This window comes from Heterocephalus glaber, unplaced genomic scaffold (genome assembly GCF_053883595.1).
Source record: "Heterocephalus glaber isolate CG9 unplaced genomic scaffold, H.glaber_assembly_v1.0 deba00000331, whole genome shotgun sequence".
NCBI lineage: Eukaryota > Metazoa > Chordata > Mammalia > Rodentia > Bathyergidae > Heterocephalus > Heterocephalus glaber.
Window position 1 is genome coordinate 5755101 of NW_028258142.1, and position 22834 is coordinate 5777934.

The window sequence follows — 22834 nt, forward strand, 5'->3', positions numbered from 1 at the left end:
GGATAGGGCAGAGGTACAGAGGTGCTGCCAACCGAAAAGGAGGGAGGGAAAGAGGGAGGGAATTACTTGGCAAGAAAATATATGAATTAAATGTATGAATTACATTTAATGAATGAATAAAATGTATGATTAAAGTAATTATCTTGAACATCATTTTAACAGTTATATACTGGAGTTACAGGAGTAAAAGTCTACTGAATTTTGGAAGAAACAAATCAAAAGAAGAAAAAGGGAATGAGAAGTAATTAAATCTACCCTTTAGTGATGTGATTAACAGTTTAAAAAACATCTTCATGATACTTCATTAAAATACTTAAAATAGTTATACTTTTTAAAGTAAAAGTAGCAAAATGCTAGGAATTTGTAGTATTCAATATTTTTAAATTTTTCCCCTAAATTCTTTAACTTTCAACAAAATAGAAAATATTGAAGAAATAATATATCATTTCACCCAATATTTACTCTATAATTTCAGGTATAATTTTATGAATATGCTATTTTTTCTCTAATTTTAATGTATTACTTGATTTTCAAAAGGTTTTCTTCTGAAATGATTAACCTCCTTAGAAACAAAAAATTGACTTCTTCAGAATAAAATGTGCCACAGCCAATAAACTGGTTTTGCTAGCTTATATTATACCAACTAAATGAAAATTAGTGTCTATACGACCAAGTCTTTAACATTCCATAGTTAATATATGAACAGCATATTCAAACAGCAGGACTCCATCTTATTCTTTCTTTGGGAAATCAGCTCTCATCACCCCAAGACGTGCTGTCCAAGGTGGTAAGATTCTCAGGAATGTCCATGGTCCACATGACTGGGAGGCTGAGTTAAGCAGGCCCAGGCACATGCAGGGTGGCACTGCAGACCTGGGAGGGTGGGCAGGGACTCCAAAGTCACCACACCTCTGTAATCTGCTCTGCTCACTGCTGCGGAAGAGTCTCAAGGCAAGAACTCTGATAATTTCCCCACCACATACACACATTTTTCTCATTTGGAGAAGATTCAGAGATTTTACAGTTGTAATCTGGTTTACCCTTCAAAATGGCTCTATGAAGAAAACATTACAATTCCAAATTTAGATGTGGATGTTATCATTGGAAAGGCAGAGTAACTCACTCAAAGTCTTACAAAGTGGATACAAGAAGTCATGCAATGTAGAAACCCATTCAAGTTTATATGTGAGTAAGACACAGGCTTTAGTACTTCAATAGTATGCAGAATTTTCAAAGCAGAATATACTACAAAAGAGTCTTTAAAGATTATCTAATATTCATGCTTACATCACAAAAATAAAGGCCCAGCATGAATTAAGAGTCCTGCCTAAGGTGATGACAAAAGCAAAAATCTCGTATATTCCAATAAGAGATCTCCCTACAACTAACACAAAAGAACAACACTCTATGAGTACATAATATAAACTCATATATTGACTATATGTGATGAGTATATGAATATTATATATAAATATAAGTATATAAATAATCTATGACTGTGAAGAATTCTATATAAGTTCATATTTGCCACACTATATAGTATATGAATTATGAAGCCAACATTTTTAAGAAACAAATTTATAATGAGAAAAAGAGGCTGTTATTAAAGATCTAACTTGAAAATGTAGTCAAAAAGCCTTACATGGGAGAAAGAGACATGTAATTTGGAAAAAAAAAAGACTCCCAGTATGAGAAGAGGAAGAAAACTGGTTGTTTTGAATAGTGGGGATTTCCCCTTTATTTTATTGTATTTTAAACATATCATAAAATAATGATTATTTAAAATGAAAATTTTTTCCTTCTTTAAATGAACAGATATCACACTAGGAAATACTTTTGATGACTGGAAACAGTATGGTCACACATTGCAATTTGCTGACAGCCAACATACACACTACATGTTGTCAACTTTCTCCTTCATTAACCATATGACAAAGCTGTTTAAAAGTACAAGAGAGGGCTGCGAAAGGAAGTGCCTCTACCTGTATTTCCACTGGCAATTTTTTTCTCATGTTTGGCAAAATAAATTTTAAAAATACAAAGTCTTTAATTAAAAAGAATGAAAACCAATGAAGTTTTGATTCTTGGTGAGAGCAATGAAAACCTGGAGCATTATACAATATTAAGCAAAAGGCTTTTAAATTGAAGTGAAGATTTTAAGGTTCACAGTGTTGTGAAGTGGAAGTCTTACAGCAAAATGAAAAGGCAAGCATCTCAGATAAGAACCGGGAGGGAAAAAATGCAGGCTGATAGCAGACAGACATAATTAGAGATAGTACTAGAATCTGGATTCTTCTTAGGTATACACCTTCCAAAGTCATATTCTTCAACGCTTATGCTTGTGGATTAGGAGAGGAAAGGCTGTTTTAGGTTATTATTTATTTATTTATTTATTTATTTATTCACACTTATTTATTCACACTAAAGAATAAAAATTAAGTATAAATGTAATTCAAACTCCACTGCAAAAAAGAAGAAATTGGTTATTGAGCCTGTGATGCCCAGATACCATTAACAGAATATCCTACAAGCAGACAAACAAGGAAACAAAAAATGTAACCACATTTGAAGACAAAATTATTTCTATATTCTCTTAAAGTATCCAATATTTAAAGGAAAACTATGATTTCCTATCAGCAGATTTTAGCTAGTGCCTACGATTACACATAGAAAGGAAAAGGTATAAATATGATCCTTATAAATATTGCATCTAAACTAGTATCATTTTAAGATGCTAGGATTTCTTATACATAAAAGCTTTGAAATTTCTATATTCTGTGACCATATTTGTATGTTTTTCTAAGATGAATAGATTGTAATCATCAGGCTTGGGGGGGGGGGCTGCTGGATTGAAGCGAGAGTTTTCCCCAAGCTAAATGCATGCACTATGTCTGAGCTACACCCCTAAACTTCAGATAACTTTAATACAAATTTTCCTTAACTAATTCACTAGCATCTCTAACAGGTAACTGCCAGTGATGGACGAAGTTCATTAATTTCCTAAACACCTTATGTTGTCTACAAGAGAAGCACACTGATATGTATGTTTGATTTTTCAAGAAATAGTGTTATTTAGATATTAAGCAGTTACATACAACAGTTCTTTTGCTAGTCTAACACATCATTTCCAAGTATGTTGTTTTTCTTCCTATTAATACTCAATTTTAAACATTAGTTAAGCATCCTGGCATGGTGGTATATGTCTGCAATCCTAGCACTTGGAGGCTGGGCCAGGAAGACTACCATGAGTTCAAGGCCAGCCTGGGTTATACAGAAAAACAAAATCAGTTGAGTAGTTCAACTACCTTAAAAGTAATTCATTAATTTTCTAATCTCTCTCTGCCATTACTAATGGATTTATTTGTTCTCTGGTATTACTCATTTCTGATATACTTGTAAAAGGTCTGTTCTCTTCATTGATAGTAACACCTTTTAGAAGAATTAACTCATGCTGTTTTTGATTAATCTCAATTTTTTCCTTGGAAAATTTCACTGTATATTATTACAGCTTGTTAAAAAATATTACTATTCCGTTAAATTTCTAGCTACACTCTACCTTTTTTTTTTGGTACCAGAGATCGAACTCGGGTCCTTGCGCTTGCGCAGCAGGAGGCGAAACCACTGAGCTAAATCTCCGCCCCCTACACTCTATTTTTGATGCTGAAATGATTGTAATACAAGTACAATAAAATTCTGAACTTCCTAGAATTGTGTAATATTTTAATACTAACAAAAATAAAGAAACTACTAAGAAACAAGAAATTGACTGAGAACACAAAGTATTCTTCGTTTCTACTGAGTTTCATCAACAATGCTTATTATAATGAAAGAAGGTAAGCTATCCCCTTGAGCTTTGATGAAAATCATATATTTGCAATGCTTTTTCAAAATGAAAAGTTGTAGAAACCAGTTCTTGCTATAACCTCATTACTGGTTGTTAGCTAAGATATCTCTTAGTAGATTATCTGGTAAATTAACAAATACTGCAGATTGAGTGCACACAATAAACTTGAGGAACAGGGCTTTAGCATCAAAATCATTTCAAAGTGCTTAAATTCCTTTCAATTTTTAGAAATTTCAGGTAACAATGCAGATAGTTAAAGTTGACTAAAATTCAGTAAAAACATGCACTCTCTCTCTGGTATCTCTTTTGCCCTTCTGGTCGCCTTCCATGCCTGGCACCCTGAAGGCAGCAGCACATCCGGTTCTCTTTATGTGGGTCACAGATGGCCTGAGCCACACGCCTGACTCCCAAATCATCAATCAGGATCACTTGGCTCTTCTTCCTTCTGGTATTTCACTTTCAGAACTTGCTTTTCAATCATCACTTGTATGACTATATACTCTTAAGTCTCTCCCTAGGCTGATCTCACTTCAGTTTATTTAGGGCAAACCAATAAGGACTGGTTTAACACTGAATAGTCCTTCACTGGGTTCCTTTCCAATTTGCATCATAGCACGTCATTTACACCCATTTAGATTCCTCACCAACAAGAACCTGAAAAGCATTCCCTTATTTATATAATAAAGTATCCCATTTTAAAGAGTCTAAAGATATTCTATATGAGTAGTTTTAAATACTTACAGTGTAATAAACTGAAATTTTGAAAAAAGTCATTGTTTTCAATATTTCTTATAAATGATAAATACCATATATATTTGAATTACTATTATATATTACTATTATATGTCATGTATAAGTAATAATATATTATTCCAAAAGCCATTATTAGATCAATCTTAATATACATATATTATAGATAAATAAATCACTCAAACTACTTTAATCATTCATCATAAGTGTTCATCTGGTAATGGAATGAACACAGGTTAACTCAAAGGAAAACAAAATACTACCTGTGCCTTAAAGAACCTACAGTCCAGAGAAAACTCAGTTTCTAAGTGGAGAGAAAAGCTAGGTCGAAGGCAAGTGCCTCACACACAAGGAACATCCAAGCAGGTGGAGGAGCACATCATCCAGCTGCAAAAACCCAGGAAAGTCTTCTGAGGAGATGATTCCTGAATAGTGAAAGAATTCAGCCATGTGGAAAGCAAGGAGAAAGCATGGCACAGCAATAAAGATGAAAAGAATTCCACATGGCTGAAGGAGGCATGGAGAGGAGGAGGGCATGGAGAGGAGGAGGGCAGTGAGAGTTAAAACTGAAGAGGGGCTAGATAACAACAGCCAGCACTTGAGAATTGAGAGTACTTATAGCTCAACTGTTTTATGTAAGATTTTCCTGAAATTTGACATTTCTATTTGTATATTCAACATTTTAGAAATACTTTTTTTAAGATACATTTAAAGTTTAAGCTAAAATGTATATTTAACAAAATTAGATTATATCAGGTATTTTGAATGAACACAAATAAAAACATGGTTTATACCTTCAATAAGCTGTTGTTACCAAGTGAGGTAAAATCTGTATACTCGTTCTTAAATTCAATATTTATTGAACTGTTCTACCATATACCACAGCAATGGAAAAAGGAAAAAAAATCTAAGCAAGATTCTGGAATTCTCTGAGCATAATCTCATACTCCCCAGTGTGGATACAAGTTTATAGAGATTGTGAATAAATCACAGAATAAAATAAGATCAGATTTTCTAGTCACATGCATATGAATCACAGAGATAACAGAATTCCTTCTTTATGGTGTTATAGTTTGTAAAACATATAGTCATTTTCAAATAAATAAAATGTAAAAATGATAGGTAAGGTATATTTTGCTCATTTTATTTTCAGAGAAGGTGTATCTCTGAATAAGTGTTATTCAATGATGAATATTACATTTCCATTTTTAACCCCATGTAATCTTGATCTGATTAAGTAATTTAAATGATTTAAAGATAATATATTTAGGCACTTGACTTCAGAAGCTGGCCCTGGGAGGTCCTGTGAGGAGAGACGCAGGCGAGGATCTATCATACCTGGTGAACAACCGTGGAAGACTACACCAAAATAGAGAAAATTGGAGAAGGTACTTATGGAGTTGTATATAAGGGTAGACACAAAACTACAGGTCAAGTGGTAGCCATGAAGAAAATCAGACTAGAAAGTGAAGAGGAAGGGGTTCCTAGTACTGCAATTCAGGAAATTTCTCTATTAAAAGAACTTTGTCATCCAAATATAGTCAGTCTTCAAGATGTGCTTATGAAGGATTCCAGATTATATCTCATTTTCGAATTCCTTTCCATGGATCTCAAGAAATACTTGGATTCTATCCCTGCTGGGCAGTTTCATGGATTCATCACTTGTTAAAGAGTTATCTGTACCAGATCCTTCAGGCTATTGTCTTTTGTCACTCAAGAAGAGTTCTTCACAGAGACTTAAAACCTCAAAATCTGTTGATTGATGACAAAGGAACAATTAAACTGGCTGACTTTGGCCTTGCTAGAGCTTTTGGGATACCTATTAGAGTATATACACGTGAAGTAGTAACACTCTGGTATAGATCTCCAGAGGTTGCTGGGGTCGGCTCGTTACTCTACTCCAGTTGACATTTGGAGTATAGGCACTATTTTTGCAGAATTGGCAACTAAGAAACCACTTTTCCATGGGGATTCAGAAACTGATCAACTTTTCAGGATTTTCAGAGCTTTAGGCACTCCCAACAATGAAGTATGGCCAGAAGTGGAATCTTTACAGGACTATAAGAATACATTTCCCAAGTGGAAACCAGGAAGCCTAGCATCCCATGTCAAAAACTTGGATGAAAATGGCTTGGATTTGCTCTCTAAAATGTTAGTCTATGATCCTGCTAAATGAATTTCTGGCAAAATGGCACTGAATCATCCATATTTTGATGATTTGGACAATCAGATTAAGAAGATGTAGCTTTCTAACAAAAAGTTTGCATACATTATAATCCAGGATGAATAGTTGTATTTTTATTGTTGATTCTCTTTTTGTCTATATTTTTCTTCTTTGTTGTAAAACTGAAACTGTACTTCACTTTCTCATTTCAAGAACATAACTTAAAAATGTAAATATTGTTCCATATAAATTTATAATTCTGTATATGTGTGTAGATCTCACTGTGACAATTATTTGTTACTATAATAAAACTATAAATCTAAAAAAAAAAAGATAGTATATTTAGAATTTTTATTTTTTATTTAGTTCTTTGGCTTATCTCAACAAGGTTAATTTCCAATGAAAGCAAAGCAGGATGTACTGAAAAGGTACTAATTAAGAAAAAGTACTACAAAAAGAGAAGTATCATAAAATACATAAGCCTGATTAACTTATTCACTGGCATATTCTTTCTTAAGCATCACTGTACTTTGTGTAGCTCCCAAGATGGATCTGAAAAGCATATTTACATCTTCAGAACTCATAAAAAGTTAGTTTTTAATTGAGTGAAAAAGAAAGCAACAGTATATTTTGAAATAAGCAAACATCTGCCTAAAATAGTTCATTTAACAGATCAAAGTAAATTGAAATAAGTCCCACTGAAAAACAAAAAAAAATCACTAGAGACAAACTTCAAAGGTCAAAAATAGGTCACTGTTTCTCAAGATATACTAATGATCTAATAAAGAACAATAGGAGGATAGAAAGAAAAGCTACTAAAAGTATCAATACGAACGAAATCATTACTGCAAAGGTCATTATGAGAAAGTTCTAAACACAGCAGTGAATAAGATTTTTAAATCTTAGAAATAATACTGTTTTTAACATAACTATGAAATAATTTATTTTAAATACATGAAGTACATGTAACAATGCTATAATGACATTTCAGATAGTCTGGAAATTTAGGGCCTGATATAGAGAAAATGAAATTATTTACTGAATTAAATCCAAGATACTTTTTTTTTTGGTACCGGGGATTGAACTCAGGTCCTTGTGCTTGCGAGGCAGGCGACATCCAAGATACTTTTATTAGGCACCTGTCATTCCTAATACATTTGCTAGGTGGTGTAGGTAACTTAAGAATGAGGATAGGAATCTAGGACCTGAAAAAGCTCATAGCCTAGGATAAAATGAAAAGCAGTTTTTCCAAAAATTAATACATAAATATCTGAATGAAAACAACACAAAAATTAAAGAAATCTAAATCATGAAAGGTTAGGTTATAAGGAAAAAAAACTAATAATTTTGCCCAACACATGTAATACTAGAGAGCAAATTTTCATAATTAAAAAAATACTCACAATTTTTGAACTGCAATCTCTCAAGAGAGTAAAATTTACTTGTGAGATAACATGAAATACTCAAAGTTTCAAATGAGCCTGAGATTGACTAGGAACATACTGGATACCTGAACCAAAAGGTAAACTGAAAGATTGAATATATCTTTTTTTCAGTGATTTTCATCACTCAATTTTCCAAAATCTGCACATGGCTTAAGTACACTAGTGTTGTTTAAAAATAAACAACAACAACAACAACAACAAAACACTTTTTTTTAGTATCTATCATAGAATCCTTGACATGATTCCAAAATTAACATCAATACCCATGACCCTTCAATTTATGTATTCACTGAGGGCCAAATGGCAGACATTTACGTGGGTGAATACATGTAAAACATAAAAAACATACCTAGATTATACTATTATATAGCATGACTTTAAATGGTAAGTGCTATAAGTAAAACAGAGCAAAGGGGATGGGTAGTACTTCAGTTTTAAATTGAGCAGTGAGGACAGGCCTCATTGAGAAGGTACATATCTGTAATCAGAAAGTTGAAGGGTGATAATTAGCTGTGACAGTGATATGGTGGTAAATAGTTAACCCACTGGGGTGGAGAGATAGTGTATAAGACTAATTTGCTGTGCTTACTAATTTCTATGAAATCAGAGGTGTTCCCACCTCTCCAATTTTAAGTAAAGATTGCCAACCAGTTCACAAAATTCTCTAAGACTTAATCACTTCCTGGCCTTATGAATGTGAGCTCCAGCGTATTACTACATGATAAACTCGGGTAAAGGATGGATCCAGGCAGTACAAAGGCACTAACATGGGGCATGCCTCCCACATAAACCAGCATTCTGGAGGAGAATATAGGAGGAATGGGATGTAGGAAGGTCAGATCTGAAAAGTGAAAAGGAGCTTCTTCAAGTTCTGCACAAAGGAGTAATATGTTCAGACTTTGAGCTGAAAAGAGACTGCATGAGTACTAAGGCTTTTATTTAGATGTCCCCCCAAAGCTTTATGTGTCCATAGGTGGAGCTTTTCAAAGATGGCTGGATCCCAGAATACATAGGCAGAACAGTTCCCAAAGCCCTGCTCCTGGACTTCTCATGAAAACTTGAGTGGGTTTTCAATAGGATGGCCTAGTCCTGATGTCAGCCTGACATGTGAGTTCCCAGCATCACTTCTCATGACCCATATATAGAAATTCTTGCGGGTTTCCTCAAGATTTGGACAGCATAAAAGGACATTGATGTCAAGAAGCACCTGTTATCATGGCTTTCCTCATGAAAGCCCACCCTACCCTGAATCCTCCAAAGCGTAGCTTTATCTTGCTTTTTCTTCTTTTATTTGGCCTAAGATCACTCTGTAGAGCTAGTTTCTCCTTCTTTCTTCACTTTTACTTTTTCAAATAAATTTTGTCACTGCTTAAAAAAAAAAAGTCGGTGGTGGTGGTACTAAATTAGTCCACTGATTGGAATTAGCACAGTTCTAGGTATGGAAAATGGGTGTGGGTGGCACCAAATCAATAGGCTTATAACATGGATGAAATATAAAAGGAGAAAGGAAAAGGCAGGCTCATTGCTATTGCCTGCTGCCTTCTGCCTGGCATAACACGAAATGTTTCGACTACGGACTTGAAACCTCTACAAACTGTAAGCTAAAATAAATCTTTCCTTCTCTAACTTGTAGATATCTAGTATTTTTGTCTCAGCAATGAAAAAGTAAAACAACACTGTAAGGATGGAATTATTCAATAGGAGGGTCTGGAGTAATGCAGACATGAGAAGATGATCATAATGATGAGAAGCAATCAAATTTTGGATCTATTTTGAATCTGATGAAGTGGATATCATATGTTAGACAGACAAAGGTCCAGGATGATTCCAAAGTTTATATCCCCTAAATACAGAAGGGTGAAATTTTGATTGAGATAGAGAAGTCTCTAAAAGAAGCAGTTGCAGATTGGGGGTAGAGAGTGGCACTGAAGTGGAGGCAAGGAAAAGGGTTACTCCATTTGGACAACTTAAATTTGAGATATCTATTAGATAGCTAAGTGGGGAGACCAAATCAGTAGTAGAACTATGAGTCTAGAGTTTTGAAGAAAGATCTGGCAGGATATAACCAACATGAAAACTGTTGGTCCATAGATGTTATTTCACAGCAATGAAACTGTAGAAGATGCTTACAAGAATGATACAGATACAAAAGAGAAAAAGGACAGTAGCCCTGCACCCTCTACATGAAGGGTATAGACAGAAGAGGGTGAACCAAGAAAACAGACTAGAGGAGGAGTTACTAGTAAGGTACAAAATGAACCAAGAAACTGCAGTGCCCTGAACTCATGTGAAAAAGTCTCCCAGAGTATGTTCCCAATGTCTTCATATTTTCAACTTCCTACTGTAGAAGTCTAAAAAGAATATGGACCACAATTTCAGTTCCTTATCCATTTAAATATGCATGAGTTGATGATTTTTGAACAGTTATTAAATTTCCACACAAAATTTGATTTGAACAAAAAAATGCTTCATATTCTTCCTTAAGTCCCCTTTCCAATTTATATAGTCTTCTTAGTATTTGCAGCTTGTCAAATATTCCTTGTATCATAAGGAAGTATCACTATCTGTGATGTCATAACCTATTCCACTTTTTTTTGCCCAGTTAATTACTAAGTCCAACAATATATTGATAGAGTTCACAAATGCGCCCTTTCTACACATATACACATAGTTTTTCTCTAGATATTTACATGGCAAGTACCTATGTACACAGCTTCATGATCCATTTTTTATAGATTCTATGCAATTTCATGTGTCAAGATGATCAGGCCAATAGTTTCTAGTCAGTTAATCAAATCAAACAGGAACGTAGGTGTTGTTATGTCTCTATTTTACATATATGATAAAATTTTCGAGCACTTGAATCTAAATGAAAGAGATTATCACTTATAATCTGAGTGGACCTCATTCAATAAGTGAAAGCTGTAAGAGCAACACTGAGGTCTCCATAGGAAAGAAGTTCTGCATGCACACTCTACTTCTGCCTGTGGATTTCAGGCAGCTCCAAAATGACAGCTCTATATCGGGTAAGACATCTGCAAAATGAGTGAGTGTGTGCATGTGTGTGCATGTATATGTAAATATATGTTTATCCTACCATTTCTCTTTCTCTGAAGGAACCTTGACTGACACACTACATTCTGATGGTAATGACTCCAGTAATTTAAAATGTATAGAGGCAAATGTTTTCCTCACTAACATAGATAAGTCCCAATAAAATTCTCTCTTAAATTCATTTAAAGTCTAATATACAACTTTACTTGCATTTATTAGCACAATAGATAAAAGTATAAATAAATGAAATAAACTTTGTAGAGAATGTACTCGATATTACTAACACAATAGATAATCAGACTGAAAAAAGGCAGGTAAACATTAGTTTAAAATTACAAATTAAAAGCATTAAACACATCAACTGAAAATAAATGAAACATGTATCTGACCAATAATGGTGAAAAGTTGGATGAAGAGTACAAGGAGACCGGGATGAACAACAGAAAATACAACTGCAAAGAACACTCTAGGGAATTAAAAAATTGCACATATTTTCATTTTTCTAAGCTAGTCTGTAAGTAAAGAATGCACAGGTATATGGTGGAATGAATAACAGCAGGCTGTAAAGTGTAATTCATACAATTTTATACAACTATAATGTTGAGATAAACTTTAAAGGAAGTCCTTCAGGCAATAAAAAAGTAAATGAAACTTTTAAATCTACAAGGATAAATAGTGGTTCAAAACTGATCACAAAGTTTAAGAGATAGTAAACGTGAGAATTATAATGAACAATCCAATTAAAACAAACAAAATTTTAGAAACTTTCTATAAAATAGCCTGCAGGGATGTTTGAACTGAATAAAACATGTTAGGAGACACTTCATGACACAGTAATATTTCCTATGTATTATCATTCTCCACAGTTACCTGGAATGTCATAAAGCTACATAAGGGATAGTGTCTAGTCAATTATTTAGTGCAAAAAGCACTTTTGAGAAGATAGCTTTTATGTTTGATTTTTTTTTAAGAAATAACATTTTTTAAAACAAACAATGCAATCAAATGGCCCAACTAAAACTCTCTCATACATTAATATAAATAATTGGGCTTTAATGCATATTGTGGTCAGGTACAACTTTGCCTTTAAATCTAGACATTTTCCTGAGTGTAGAATTAAAAGCTTCATGACTGAGCCCAATCTTTTTACTCCATATAATTATTTTCATATTTTCCTCATGTACTCAGTCATATTTCCTTAAAGAAAGTAATGAGCTTCCTAGAAAAAGTTTAAAATTATATAAAAGAAAAAATTAAACCTGAAAAAGAATACTTTTCAATAAAATGGACATTAAAATTTCCACTATTAAGAAAAATCAAAACCATTGACAGCTGACCTCACCATAGCATCCTAACAAAGAACAAATTTTGTAGAAGAGATCAATATCTTACTTTGTGTTCATGCAACAATAATTGTACATTTGTATGTTAGCAGGAGTAGACCTTATAATTTCAGCATATCTAGCATTGGAGAGTTTTTTTAAGGTAAGCTTCACTGAATGATCTACCCCCAAAAGAGTTGTATGTGACTCATTCTATATTATCCCATTCTTTAGAATGAAAATGTGGTAGTAGGTTCATATCATGACTATCATACTAGCTGGTCTTGAAAGGTAGCAAAGCACAAAAATCTGGAACTACCATAGAGCTCATCTTCCTTACAAAAAGGATGAACCCATGGGAAATGTAAAATTCCTGCAAATTTCAATACTGTTATGGCTTGTATTTAGATCCTCCCCCAGCCCAAAGCCTCACAAAGTCATAGGTGAAGCTTTTTGGACGTGGTTGGATCTAGAGTGTGGGATGCTAAGATTAAGGATGTGAGGCTTCAATTGTTTCATGATGCAATGCTAGGATTAAGGGTGTCCAACCCTGTGTGTGACTGCTACCACCTGTAAGGCCGGGTATAAAATATAAGGGACAGAAAGAGGGGTGCTATTGTCACTGCTTGTTGCTTGCTGCTTTACTACTTTGCTGCTTGCTGCCCTCTGCCCACCATGAACTATTTCTCCTCCACAAAGCCCCTGTGCCAGGCCAAACTACCTTGGAGCCAAAGAACTATGAACTGGAACCTCTACAAATTGTGAACTACAATGAACCTTTTCTTCATTAACCTCGGATGTTGGGTATTTAGTCTCAGCAAAGAGAAAAGTAACTGAGGTAACTCCTTATAAGATCTTAATTTACAAATACACAGTCAGAGCATTCATAAATTTTATTCTCTGATGACATGCCAAGGATAGCAGAAATAAGAAACTTTTCTTTGCCCCTTGTCCCACTATTTATATCTAGAAAAATGATCTGCTCTGGAAAGGTGTTCAAAATCCACTGCGAGAAGGCCGGATATTAAGCTCAGGGGCACCGCACCTCACAAGCACAAGGTCCTGAGTTCAATCCTCGGTACCAAAATAAAAAAATCCATTGCTGAGAGCATTCTCTAGCAGGTTTCTCTCTGCATAAAGTTGTGAAAGAAATTCATCATGTGTAATGGGGTAGATGTCCTCCAGCATTTAATGAAAAAATAGCAACAAAAAACATGCCTATTATTTAATTTAAAGTACATAACTTAAGTATTTAGATAAATATTTTATATTGTGAAATTTATCAAATGTGGTAAACCAACAAGAGGGTCCTTCCCAACATCAGAAAAAATGAACACAGAGCAAGATGAACTTTTAGCAGGAAATAAGAATGAACTGAAAATGGGTGTAAGAATTCAAGGCCAGGGTGCAATTACAACAGACCCAGCAGAAATCCAGAAGATCATCAATACCTACTTCCAGAACCTATATGCCAATAACATGGAAAACACAGAAGAAATGGACAGATTCCTAGATACATGTGAATTACCAAAGTTGAACGAAGAAGACCTAAAAATTCTAAACAACCCAATATCAACCAATGAAATTGAAAGCGTAGTAAAAAACTTAACAACTAAGAAAAGCCTGGGCCTTGATGGCTTCATTGCTGAATTCTAATAGACATGTAGAGAGGAACTACTGCCAATACTGTTTAAACTCTTCAATGAAATTGAAAGGGAAGCAATACTCCCAAATTCATTCCTGGAAGCAAGCATCACCTTGATCCCCAAAGCAGAGAAAGAACCAACCAAAAAGGAGAACTACAGGCCAATCTCACTACTGAACATAGATGCAAAAATCCTTAACAAGATACTGGCAAATAAAATGCAGAAGATCATCAAGAAGATCATATACCCTGATCAAGTGGGATTAATCCCAGGGATGCAGAGATGGTTCAACATACACAAATCAATCAATGTAACACACTATATCAATAGAGCCAAAGACAAAAACCATATGATTATCTCTATAGACGCAGAAAAAGCATGTGACAAAATCCAACATGCATTTATGATAAAAACCCTACAAAAAATTGGAATAGATGGTCTCTACCTCAAACTGATAAAAGCCATCTATGAAAAGTCAACAGCCAATATCTTACTAAATGGTCAAAAACTGAAATCCTTCACGCTAAAATCGGGAACAAGACAAGGATATCCACTAGCACCACTCTTGTTCAATATAGTTCTGGAAACATTAGCCATGGCAATTAGATAAGAGAAAGAAATAAAAGAAATAAACATGGGAAATGAAGAGTCAAATTGTCATTATTTGCAGATGACATGATACTCTATATAGAAGACCCCAAGAACTCCACCAAAAAGTCTTCTAGACTTAATAACCAAATTCAGTCAAGTAGCTGGTTACAAGGTCAACACACAAAAATCAATAGCTTTCCTCTACACCAATGACAGACTCACTGAGAGAGAAATAGGGCAAATAATTCCTTTCACAATAGCATCCAAAACACTGAAATACCTAGGAATCAACCTATCAAAAGAAATCAAAGACCTCTTCTCTGAAAACTATAGCACTCAGAAAAGAGAGGTTGAAGATGATATCAGAAAATGGACAGACATCCCATGCTCCTGGGTAGGAAGGATTAATATAGTGAAAATGGCCATATATCCAAAACTGCTATATAGATTTAATGCAATTCCAATTGAGATACCAGCAGCATACATCATGGACCTTGAGAAAACAATCCAAAAATTCATTTGGAACAAGAAGAGACCCAGAATAGCAAAAGCAATTCTAGGTAACAGAGACATGGCAGGGGGTATCACAATCCCCAACCTGCAACTATACTACAAAGCTACTGTGATAAAACTAGCATGGCACTGGCAAAGAAACACACCTGAGGACCAGTGGAAAAGATGAGAAGATGCAGAAACAATACCAGACACACTCAGACATCTCATCTTCTATCTTTCCTCACTGGAGGAAAGATAGCCTCTTTAAGAAATGGTGCTGGAAAAATTGGGCTTCAACTTATCAAAGATTAAAACTAGACCTATATCTCTCACCATGCACTAAACTAAAATCAAAAGGGATTAAAGATCTAAATAGTAAAATAGAAACTCTGAACCAGTTGGAACAGAGGTTAGGTAGAACCCTTGAAGACATCGGTGTAGGAAAAGATTTTATGAACAAAACCTCAGTTGCCCGTGAACTAGCACAAACAATCAACAAGTGGGATCTCTTCTTATTAAAAGGCTTCTGCACAGCAAGAGAAACCACCAGCAGTGTGAAGAGACAACCCACAATGTGGGAAAAAATCTTCACCTGCTCTTCCTCAGACAAAGGTCTACTATCTCGAATCTATAAAGAACTTAAAAAGATCAGACCTCCCAAATTTAAAGACCCAATCCAAAAATGGGCATCTCAAATGAACAGACATTTCTCACACAAAGAAGTAGAAATAGCAAATAAATACATGAAAAAATGTTCAACATCACTGGTCATTCGAGAGATGCAAATGAAAACAACACTGAGATTCCACTTCACTCCACAAAGAATGGCTGCTATCATGAAATCAACCAATAACAAATGCTGGAGGGGCTGTGGGGAAAGAGGAACCCTGCTTCACTGCTGGTGGGAGTGTAGACTGGTGCAACCACTCTGGAAATCAGTATGGAGATACCTCAAAGAACTAGGACTGCAAGTCCCATCTGACCCAGCTATTCCACTGCTGGGGATCTTCCCCAAAGAATTAAAAGAATCATACCACAGTGATATATATGCACCCATGTTCATAGCAGCGCAGTTTGTAATAGCTAAAACTTGGAAACAGCCCAAATGCCCATCAACTGGAGATTGGACAAAGAAAATGTGGCTTTTTTATAAAATGGAGTACTACTCAGCCATAAAAAATGAGAAATTAGAGACATTTACAGCTAAGTGGATGCACATTGAGGCAATACTCTTAAGTGAAATAAGTAGGACACACATGTGTAAATACCGAATAGTTTCTCTGGTGTGAGAAACTGAAAGTGTAAATAAGGACTAAATGTATAATAGGTAACATGAAATAGGAAGAAAAGGGGCAAAGGGTAAGGAAGTGGGAGGGCTAGGGGAAAGGATAGAAGGGAATGGGATTAATATGAGAAAATGGAAAAATAGGAATAAAATCTTTGTAAATAGGGAGGACTGGAGGGGTTGAAGGGAGGGCTGGGCAAGGGTGAAAAATAAGAACCAAGAGAGATTATGTAAAGGTGCAAATTTCCAATGATGAATGTCATTATATTGTATACCTAAAATGTACCAATGATTAGAATGAATAATCGATAATGTAAAATAGGAAGAAAACGTCTAAAGGGGTAGGGGTAGTGGGAGGGGCAGGGGAAAGGAAAGAAGGGAAAGGAAAAAATGATGAGAAATGGCACAAATGGAAATAAAGTCTTTGTAAATAGGGAAGGGTGGAGGGTGTGAAGGGAGGGCTAGGAATCGGGAAAAAATAAGAACCAAGATGCATTATGTAAAGGTACAATTCCCAATGAGAAATGTAATTGTGTTGTATACCTACAATGTACCAATAAAAGAATTTAATACAAAGAACAGGAAAAAAAAAAAAAAAGAAAACCTCATCTAGCTTATTCTCAAGCATAGCATCCAAACCCTTCACCCTGTTTCCACTGCCACTGTCTGGTCACATTGGTCTCCACAGTCTGCAGTCAGAACAAGTGCAACAGTCAACCAGTCCCTATCCACAAACCAGGCAGTGTGAACCCTCACAGGAAAAATGGGATTCTGAAGTCTTCAAGGCTTTCTGCTCACACTGTAAGGGTTTCAGGCTGACCTTGTTCAGCTCTCTGTGCACATTTCCTATTATCTCACCATCAATTGCTGTTTGCCTGCTATATAAGTCTAATTTCTGTACCTTAGAACTCAGCAGACTTGAGCTTGTCTCAGAGCCTGTCCATTTAATCCTCTCTTGACACAGGCAGCATCTCTGCATTAGTAGGTCCCCACTCACAGGCTAGAGCCTCACTGAAGTTGGGTTTGACAATCCACTCAATATAATGTTGCCTTACAGCACTATCTCAATGGTTGCTATTTTCATTCATTTGCTTACCTGTTTATTAGCTACTTCCTAGTATCAGAATTTAAGCTTTAAAGATATTATGAACCTGGTCTTCCTCACTTATAACTGTATTCTCAGCAGCTTTTGCAGCAGTGTGGGGCTCATTCCTGTTAACTCAAGATCAGGTTTTAAGAGGCCAAGATGCTCCCTTGTGTCTACCTATTGGGTAGAATGTGTGCCAACTCTGAGACTGGTTGTTATGTAATAGGAATGGAGGGGTTCTATTTAGCTCCTGGAATAAAATTTGGTCTCCTCATTCTACTAATGGCTGTAAAATGCCCAAACTATCATGGGGGAACAATAAATAAACAGAAACTGTGTGTTCCATAACCAGAGTGCCACTAGTGTAACATTATCTTAATGTAGGAAAGCAAGATTCCCCAGGAAGGCCTTGGAATGGCATACTGTATTCCTAAACATTAGATGTAGTTTACTCAAGTGGTAAGATATCAACCTGCAGTTTCTATTATTATTAGGAGAATAATTCTTTTCCTCATACCCCATTACATTTTCTTACTTTCACTCCCTTCTGCTCAAATGATTCCTTTCCACTACTGATCAACAATACCAAATTTTAAGATATTAGTTTAGAAATATTTCATAGAAATATTTTTCATAGAAAAAATAAATGCTTGTGTAACAAATGAGTGGCAGTAAAAGAATCCACTTAAATATGATTATTATTATTAATGAGGGCTCAGAAAGTGGTAGCTCTGGTGAAATCTGTAAATGGCAACTTTGAAATTGTTCAATTTCTTTGAGCATTTTATTCTTACAAATTCAAAGGTTTCATCATATTTGAAATCAACTTATATAAAAATCTTATTTTATACCATGCAGTATCTTCCTGATTTAGATACTCTAATGCTATTTTATATCCCTGACATGTAACAGGAGACAATGTCAAAAATAGCACAAGAATGATCTTTTTTTTTATTTTTTTGTACTGGGGATTGAAATCGGGACCTTGGGCTTGCGAGGCAGGCGCCAGAACCACTGAGCTAAATCCCCAGGCCAAGAATGATCTTTTTAAAAAACTAAATCTGACTGTCTTAACTACTAAGTATATGAAGTACATGCTAAGTATATGAATCCCAAAAATGTGAATTCAAACATCTCTTTACTACCTAGAATACAGATTCCTGGAAAGGCACCTTAATTTTTTCTTTTCTTTCTTTTTTTTTTTTTTTCATGTATGTGATATTGGGGATTGAACCAAAGGCTTTTGCGCTGAGCTACATCCCAAGCTCTCTTTATTTCTTTTATTTTTTGAGACAGGCTCTTGCTAGTTTGCAAAGTTTCCCAGGCTAACTCGAACATGCAATCCTCTGCCTCACCCTGCCAGAACACTAACCATGTAAAAATAAAGCACCATGATATTAAAAAAAAAAGGTTTTGGTGATATCTTAAACACCTAAAGGAAAAGCCACAAAGCTTATAACTTGCTTAAACTGAATTATTGATTTGCATTTGCATTTCCCAAGTTCCACAAAAGGTAGATTTCTTTTAAGCATTCTATCCCTTTCAAGGTATTTTGTAATTGGCCACTACAGTTTGGATCTTAAGTATCCAAAAAGCTTGTGTTTTGAAGGCTTGGTCCCCAGTGCAAGAGTGCTCAGAGGTATGGTCTTTGGAAGTTAAATGGATTATAAAGCCTCTGGCCTCATGAATGAATTCATCAACTTATGGATTCATAACTTAAATGGCTATTGGGAGGTGGTGGAAACTTTAGGAGGCAGGGCCAAGTCAGGAGAAAGTAGGTCATGGGGGCATGTCCTTTAAGTTTTGTCTTGGGTCCATTCCTTTTTGTTTCTTTTTTTTTCAAATAACTTTATTATCAAGCACACACATACAAAAATTAATACCATTCAAAGAAGAACAATGCAAGGGGGAAAAAACTACAATAATATTCTAATACAGTAGAACTCAACCAAAAACTGAAAAGCACTTAAACATTTTTCCATATAACTTAAAAAAGCATCTCAAGAACCAACAAGACACCAAAGGATGTGATTTGTTTCAGAAAGATCCCCAAAACCAACATTGAACAAATAATGATCTGGAAAAAACTCCAGTTAGTTAGCAGACTCCACGTAAGCCAAACTTCTGCCTAATTTAAATTTTGATACAGTCATATGACACACGATGGAAACACAATCCCAGAAATATGGTGTTAGGTCATTTCGTCAGTGTGTATGCTTAATTACACTTTCAGTTTCTCACACTAGAGAAGCTATTCGGTATTTACACATGTGTGTCCTATTTATTTCACTTAAGAGGATGGCCTCAATGTGCATCCATTTAGCTATAAATGACTCTAGTTTCTCGTTCTTTATGGCGGAGTAGTACTCCATTTTGTAAAAAATCCACATCTTTATCCAGTTTCCAATTGATGGGCACTTGGGCTGTTTCCTAGCTTTAGCTATTACAAACTGTGCTGCTATGAACATGGGTGCACATATATCGCTGTGGTAAGATTCCTTTAATTCTTTGGGGAAGATACCCAGCAGGGGGATAGCTGGGTTGCATGGGACCTCTAAGCCCAGTTCTTTGAGGTATCTCCATACTGATTTCCACAGTGATTGCACCAATCTGCACTCCCACCAGCAATGGAGGAGGGTTCCTTTCTCCCCACACCCCCACCAGCATTTGTTATTAGATGATTTCTTGATAGCAGCCATTCTTTCTGGGGTGAGGTGGAATCTCAGTGTTGTTTTCATCTGCATCTCTTGAATAACCAGTGATGCTGAACATTTTTTCGTATATTTATTTGCTGCTTTTACTTCTATGTCTGAGAAATGTCTGTTCATTTCAGATGCCCATTTTTGAATTGGGTCTTTGAATTTGGGGGATCTGATTTTTTTCAGTTCTTTATATATTCTAGATAGTAGTCCTCCTTTTTCTGTTTCTTGACAACTATGCGTTGAGGAGCATTGCTACACCACACTTTGCCCGTCTTGATGTTTTGCCTCACTACAGGTCCAAAAATGATGAAGCCTAGTCATCACGGACTGAAATCCCTGAAACCATTACTTAAATAAACCTTTCTTCCCTTTAAGTTAATTTTCTCATGTATTTTGTCATAACTAACACTCTTCCCCATAGAAGAAAGTTCTACGAACAGAAAATGTCACTGAAGTATTAAACCTCAGTTATTAAGCACTGGATTAATATTCTTCATCAGAAAGATTTAAAAAATTGCACAGAAAAATTCAAATTAACTTATACCAATGGTGGCAAACTTATGGCACACATGCCACAGCAGGCTATCTATTATCACTGAAAACTCTAAAAGGTTCGCCATGACTAGCTTATATAATCTTAGAATATAAGAAAATAATGAAGAATGAGAGAAAAAGAAAGCAAAATAAAGTGGTGTACTAATATAGTGGACCCTTGACTTACAAACTCAATTTGTTCGCGAGGGCTAGTTGTAACTCTCGTTGGTTAATTGAAGGCTCAGGCTCCTCTACACAGCCTTCAAAGTCTCTCTCCTGTATACAGGCAGATCTCAGTGTTCTTAGAGAGACAATGGTTCAGGATTTCTCAATTAACACCACACAGAAAAGGATGTTGTAATGTTCCTTCCAGAACTCTTTAAAGGTTAAATTTGTATCTGAGATCATCTGGAAGCACAAGTGGCAGGCATTTGGGCCATAACTCAAGACATTGGTCGTAAGTTAAAACTAAAATTCTGGTCATAACCCAAGTTGTTCAAATGTCAGGCCAGTTGTAACTCGAGGGTCCACTGTACAAAGAAGACAAATCAGCCTCTTCCATACTTCACATACATCAGAATGGCTACTATTAAAAAAGCTGATTAATGAACCAATTTTAAAAAGCAGTAACATTCACTACTTCACTGAATCATCACAATCCAATGAAGTAAAAATGAAAAGTAACTCATTTTACAGGTTTGAAAAATGCAAATCAGAAATGTTATGCAATTTCCACAGATACTAATACTAACAAGTGTCATGGCTGGGATTTAAATTTGGCAGGCAGTTTAACTATAAAAATTACTAGTATATCCACAGAAACAACTTTAAAAAGAAAATGTAATTAGTTTCATTGAGGTTAGAAGCATGGCTCATACTCTAAGTTTCTGAAACAGATTTTCCATCATGTACCACAAGTTTTGTAAGATATGCAGGACCTTGTAGGTATATAATAATACAAAAGAAGAGATTCTGACTAGCTATAATAAAAATAAATGAATGCTTCTGGCAAATATTCAAGAACACTTTAATGGACAAACTAAATCTAAGAACTTCATTCAGGAACTTAAAGGTATCTTTTTCAACAAATTAATTCTAGCTGCTTCTTCAGATACAAATCTGGGTCAAATAAAGCCCCTGCCAGCCAAGAGAATTTTATAACACTGTTCTGAAAGTTATTTAGTCTGCAACAATGCTTATTTGAGCTGAGGAAAAAATAACCAAAGCAATGGAAGTTGGCCTTTGATCTTATCTAAGCCCTATACAGCTGTCACTAAGGAATATCCAGAAATCTACTCATTTCTGTCCCCTTCTCTATGAGGCAACTGAAAGTCAGTAGATCAATGTATTAAGAACATCCTTCTGATTTCCTAATTACCTCCAAAACTAAGAGACATTCATGAAAAGGCCAGAAGGTAGGAGAACACTGGACAGGAGGATGCTGGCATGGAGCAGAAAGGGCCACATCAGCCATTCCAGCAGATGTAGTGATTCCATCTTTGGTTTTGCCGGGGAACATAAAAATTATTGATCAATGCATATTCCTAGTCCCTCATCCCAACCTAACCCTAAAAATACACCACAACAGAAGTCAACATGGGACAGATAGTTCTCAAACGAGAGAAGAATAACAACAGTCCTTTAACACAAACAACTTGATCTTAAGATTCCCAAAAGAAATGGAGCTCCAAACCACATACATATTTAGCAATTCAGCAAATTTCCCAAAAGGCCAATTTTGAAGAGTATTAGCTATAACCTGGACAAATTACACCTGAAGCAAATCAAATGCAATGCAGAAAGTGGACAGGGCTCAAGGTAAAAGCCATAGCAAGCTGTCTCTGTTTTGAGTTTTCTAAGATTTGCCATGTTGTCACACAACCAGAGAACTACATATGGACCTATCAGAATAGAG

General features: G+C 35.3%; 1 protein-coding gene and 1 pseudogene across 4 annotated transcripts in view; one reads left to right on the forward strand and one right to left on the reverse strand.

Moving 5' to 3' along the window:
* Window positions 1–22834, reverse strand: part of Znf407 (zinc finger protein 407) — a 517696-nt gene that overhangs the window by 251106 nt on the left and 243756 nt on the right. The window lies entirely within an intron of this gene.
* Window positions 5940–6995, forward strand: LOC106010818 (cyclin-dependent kinase 1 pseudogene; annotated as a pseudogene).